This window comes from Blennius ocellaris (assembly GCF_963422515.1).
Source record: "Blennius ocellaris genome assembly, chromosome: 17".
NCBI lineage: Eukaryota > Metazoa > Chordata > Actinopteri > Blenniiformes > Blenniidae > Blennius > Blennius ocellaris.
Window position 1 is genome coordinate 13,180,497 of NC_137666.1, and position 6,268 is coordinate 13,186,764.

The window sequence follows — 6,268 nt, forward strand, 5'->3', positions numbered from 1 at the left end:
GACATCTGACAACATCTTTCCTCAAAGGACATTAGGGTGGACTTTGTAGGTGACACATTTTTCATGTTTCCGGTTTGAGTCAATATGTTTGGTGTCTTTTGCTGGTTTCAGGCTCCATGGCTCTAAATGCAATGCTATGTCACCATCTGATGCTAACTCGGTCTGTGCGGAATTGAGCAGGAAGCACACAGTGGGTTATTAGAGGTTTATTTTGTTGAAAACAGCTGCTGACTGTGCCTGGAAATGACGGTGTGAGCGTGGAGAGAGCAAACCAGTGGCAAAGCTGCGGGCGCAAAAACCAAAACAACGCGAACGATGCTACAAAATTCAAAAAGTGGTGGTGAGGAGGAGGACTGCTTGGTCAAGTGGCAGTTTTTCATCGGTATGAGTAATTTCTTTATGACTGTTTAAACATGACCAGGCAGACTGAGGTACATAAAAAGCCTTATTTTTTAAATATATTTTCTAATTATAATATAATATGAATTCATTATGTTGGTCTTTTGTTGTGTTGTCGTGGCCAACACTGTCTCACAATGCAATTATCCGCAGTTCAAATCCAGGCTGGAGCTTTTTCTGGGTTTGCATGTTCTCCATGTGGTGTGCATGGGGTTTCTTCAGGTACTCAGGTTTCCTCCCACAATCCGAAAACATGTTGAGGCTAGTTGGTCAGTCTAATTATCTGTCAGTGTAAATACGTGTCTGTGATTGCCTGTTTCTCTGTTTGTCTTGCAATAGTCGCCACAAGACCTTCCTTCACAAAAAAAGTTGGACACGTATCCATCAGAGCATTCCAGTAAGAAGCCAATTTAAAACATCTTAAGATAATACAACATGGATGAATACAGTTCAGCATGGAGGACAGACAGTACATCATGGTACATTGTCATGACTTAGGAGTGGACCTACAGGCACGAGCTGTGTCAGTAATAGCCACAGTATGTTCATAAACTGTCTCATACATCATCGTTATGATTATTTTGCTTCCCTCATGCCACCATACGCTGAAGGAATGCAAATGTGCCTGCTGAAAACAGTCCTCTGCAGAGAGAAGTAATACTGTGGGCTCACTTGTCTCATGTCATGATAGACTGTGACTGGCCCAACTGTCCAGAAAAGAGGCCCATTCATTTAGTAAATGACATGCCCCCGGGTTGAAAACGGCCCCGAAAATCTGGCTGCTTTTCATACAGTGAAGAGACAAGGCTGAGAAGCGCTGCACTGTGCCTGGCTGCAACAGCTCTTCTGCTTCCAACTGCCACTAATCCACATAAACAGCCTATTGTTACACAGCCACATGATATCGCATCGCCCTGAGTGCTTATCAGACATGGTGTGTGTGTGTATACATCCCTATTACGAGAAACAAAAGTGACCAAAATGCCTCAATGAATTAGTTTTGAGACTCTGGGTGGAAAACAACCCGGAAAATATTCCAGAGCGCTTTGTATTTGTTCTCAGTCTCTAAATGAATACTGTCTGAGCCAAAAGTGCAGCATGAGGCATCAACCACAGAGGCTTGAAAAGGAGAGTGTGGAGTCACATTTCTCAGGCGATGAGCATCTCACAGGCAGACAAAAGATCCACGTGCCCCCGGGGCCTTAAGTGCCTAATGAGTGTTTTTACAGTTCCTCTGTCTATTCTCACACGTTTAAGGAACCAGACCCGGGTCACAAAGTATCACTTAAGGGTTTGCTTTCTCCTGTTTTAAGCCAGACATGTCTGGATGTCAGAAAAAAAGTATTAAACTTCTTGATGGAAAAATGGTCTTTTCAAGTCAGCTTCACTTTGACCTACAGTGAAACTCTCCTGTACACACACAACGCACATCTGGACTGATGTAACTAAGTAGCACCAGTAACTACTAACAGCACGTTGTAAAAAAAAAAAATTATCTGATAAAAATATAATAATGTGTGTTACAGTCCACAAAGTGGGCTGTAACACACATTATTGTATTTTCCAAAAGATATATATTCACAGCCATCACACCCAACATGTATATACTAAGGCATCATTTAAATCAGTCTCACAACTTAATTTAAAATGAAAATGCAACTAAATGACTGTTTGCAGAAAAGCCCGTTATGAACATCACTAACTATGTGTGAAAAAGGGTCGTTTACATCCTAAACAAAGTAATGACTAATAATGATTAATAAAAAAGAGTAAACACATCAAATGGGAACAAGCCCTGACTTGTCTAAGTCTTTCCTGCTAAATAAAGGTTTTCTTCAACTTACACTAACAGCAAGACACAACATTTGCAATTCAAACAACGAGTCTCTCTTTTGAAAACATAGCTTAAGAAAATAAAAATCCCCCCTCCTATAAACCTAAAGCGACCAGCTTTTAACCAGAGGATCACATTCCTGTGCATACATAAAAATACACTCACCACAAGCAGGCATCTGGTTGCCAACAACAGCTATCCAGTAGTTGCTCTTTAAGTTCCTCCACAGATCTGTGAGTGAGAGGCTCAGTGTTGGAAACTTAACTCACTTGAGAAAGTTGGAGGACAATACATCCTGGAGTGGAGGGGAGGGGTTCTCACCACGCATAAATTAGAGAGGGAGCTTGGCTGGGGGGAGGCTGGAAGAGGAGGAGGAGGAGGAGGAAGAGGAGGAGGAGGAGGTGGAGGAGGGGATGGGGCAGCTGTGAGCACGTTTGCTGGTGCTGCTGGGTGGGGCGCTCAGCTCTCTCTCCAGCTGCAGCCCACAGGGACTGTTTGACTCACTTGTTCAAATAAACCACTGCCTCTGAGTGTATGAGAGTGAGCCTGCATGTTTACGTCTGTGTGGGGTTCCAATGGTGTGTCAAGGCAAATGCTCTCCTTGAGAGACGTTGTCATCCAGGGGTGTCAAATTTTAGTTCAGGGGCCACGTGCAGCCCAATTTCATCTTGAGTGGGCCAGACTGGTAAACTAGTGCCGTAATAGCCTTTGAATTTAAACTTTGATGATTTTCTTTGTTGTGGCGCAGAGTCTACAGGATGAAAAGGTCTCTAAGTCTCACAAAACCAAACAAATACGACGGAAAATGACTACAATCTACAATTTTAATGAAAGCTTCAGGAGCAGAATACAGTGAAATGTCCCAAAAACTTCTCTGACTATAGCCTATAGCTGTTGTATTTTACATGTTTGTACAGACAAGGCTTTGAGGCTAGTATGATAGCAACAAGACAACTATTTTTTCATAGCAACATCACAGATATCTCAGCTCAAGTCTCAGTGTTGTGTTGTGTCCCCCACAAAAAAAAAATCAATGCTTTCATTGAAATTTTTATAATTTGCTTGGTAGTTTGGCAGCTTCTTGTGGGCCATCTTCGGCTGACGGGACTTATGTTTGACACCCCTGTTGTAGCCTGTCGTCTCTGTAGTGTTGGCCCTATTCAACCCCCTCTTTCCTTACCCTCCATAACCCTGAAAGAAAATAATACTCAATGACTCCAGCATTCACACAATAAGAATAAAATACATCTTTCACAACGTGGAGGGTCAGTGAACTCAAATAAGTTGCAATTGTAGTTCCACGCGCCGACCAGCAGGTGGAAGCAAATAGCAACATTATATCCATGCGGTTCCTTTGCTGTGTGAGGCTCTATCCTTTCAGGGCATGCAAGAGTTAATGTAAGAGTTTGAAAGCCAATTAAAGTGGACACTTTAGGTTGAGTGTAATGTAATATATTCCCAGAAGACCCAGCTGGTTATTCTTCTTCCTCTGCTCACTGGCATCGCGTGTTGCATGTATCAACACAAGCATCCTCACATATTCTTAAGGTATTAACTAAGCATCAGGGGGGTGACCCCATTTGCGTGTCGTATTAGTCGGTGAGATTAAGTGTGGAGAAATAACCCTCCCCATCGCCGCCAGTGATCTTTAATAACTGGCGACTGACTGGTGGACATCAAAGAGCAGCAGGGGGGGAAGAGAATCAGTCAGATCTGTGGCAGGAGGATGCAGATTATGCTGATCTGCAGATGGATGGAGATGCTGGAGGGATACGTTCAGGGTGAAGCGCCAAAGGGCTGAGGCTGCTCAAGCCAGAAAGGGCAGTTTTCCGCCTGGCTACACAGCAGCGGGCTGCTCGTCACCTCGGCGCACAGGAGAGGCCGGAGATGGATGCCATTCCTCCCTGTCAGCCATCTCTGTCAGGTTTACCGACGCTGTCTGTGCCAACTTGGAAATGTCTGATCTGAGCTTTGATCTCTGAGGAGATTGCTCCATGTCCAGAGGATTCATCAATGTGTGTCCAGTTCAAAGCCGAGCATCAATCGACTGCATTTCACAATAGAATATATATGAATATATTTGTCCATGAGACATTGTGTGCTTCAAAATGTAACCTTAGCAGTCAGTATGGTCAGTTTTATCAAGTCCAGATTTGGATGCTCAACAAACATTTAGGAACATTAAGTCAATCAATGGAGATTTAAACCTTATTTCCACTTAGACTGCAATCACAACATGTACAAAGAATCAAACTGGAAGCTCAGGGATATTCCTAATGAAAAAAAGTAGCAATACCTGAAAAAACTATATTATATTAACATTTTACAGATAAGAGAAAATAGATATTATGATTCCATACAAGAGGTTTTGATGTATTTGCTAATATATATTTCAAATGGTATTGTTTCTGTACTTAATTCTTTTCAAACAGTCATTATTGGCTTTTTTAGTCCCATGTATTCTCAGGATTGTTATTGCTTTGCTTATTTTAACTCAACTTTAAGATGGTGTTCCCTTAGTTTACCTATTTGTTGTAATAATGTTTTCGAAAACTCTGGTGGCACAGAAGTTAAGGTATAATTGTTCATGCACAGTTAATAGACTGCTAAAGCATGATTTGCATACTTAAATACTTAAATATTGTGATGTCAGGTTTGGCTCTATAGCATCAATTCACAAAAACACAGATTTTAATCCATTGAAAATTTTTCCAATCAGCCAATCGTTGCTTGTTATATATGTGTGTCAATTATGGAAGTTATACTTGAAGTCTTGTCTCACTGAGTTTTTTCATATAAATAACAGTGAGAATTGAATATAACTATAATCAGCGTCTTTTACTATTGAATTAAGTTGATAAAGGAGGTCAAAGGCTGCGTAAGACGGTAGCGTTTGATGATGACGTTGGATCTTATGGAGATACAATGGTTTTTGTGACAGAAAAAAAAAGATGTGTATACATTCAGATTTTTCTTTATATTGTGATCCATTCAGAAATGAGAAATTGTCTCGATATATTAGTTCTGTTATTTTTCATGTTTTTTTTTTTTTTATTCTTTTTTTTTGGTTGGTTTGTTTTTTTGTTTGTCGGTCCTGTTCAGTCCTAGCGTGCCACCTTGTCCAATTTGCCTGGACTTCTCATCTGTGTCACTTGTGTCTCTCTTTGCCATTTTCCCTCCAGGCTTTGGATTTGGCTTCTGTTCAGACTCTGGGTTTTTGTTTACTTTTCCCCTCTTGAATAAAGAACCTCTTTGAATTTCACCCTTGAAGTTTGCATTTGGGTTTAATCTGTTCCCAAAACCGAATATGTGAACTATATTCTATTTTATCTTCTTTGAAAATATAACACACCGACAGTTCATATTTTATGTAGAATTTAACATGATTGGATTTAATTACACTTACATATGAAGGATAATCTGAAAATACAGTTTGCTATGACATTCTGTGTCCAGATCTGTGAGAACTTGAACTCGTCAGTATTATACTGAGAATTTAACTTGGATTTAAAAATACATATTTTAACCATGTCTAAATTGCTACATTTTAAGTCTGCAGGTGGTGTCACGGGACTCCAATGTTTCAGAATATGCAGTGTGACATTTAAAATGAGAACAAAAAAAAAAAAAAAGAAAACTTCTCTTTATCTCTCTTGATCTGAACTGTTAGGAAAAACTGTGCTGGATCAGAAATTTTGCATGGACATGAGTGTAAATATAAAACGCAGCAAAATCCAACAAGGGTCGCACATGATAATATTTCTGTTTCGTAACTGGAACCTGTGTGTCAGATTGTGGAGGTTTTTTTTTTCAGAGCACCCAAGGGCCCGTTCTAGACCGACAGCCCCGGAGGCCCCTAAAGAAAAAAAGCAGGATCAGTGGAGGAGCTTTTCCGTTCATGTCTGAGTTGTTAAGTGGATTTTGACAAGTCCCAAATGAAGGTTTGATGGGAAGGGCTGAACTGTGACATGCGGGTTGTCAGTCACACATACACAGATGGCACATTGAACACCTGGTCTTGTTTGAACTGCATTA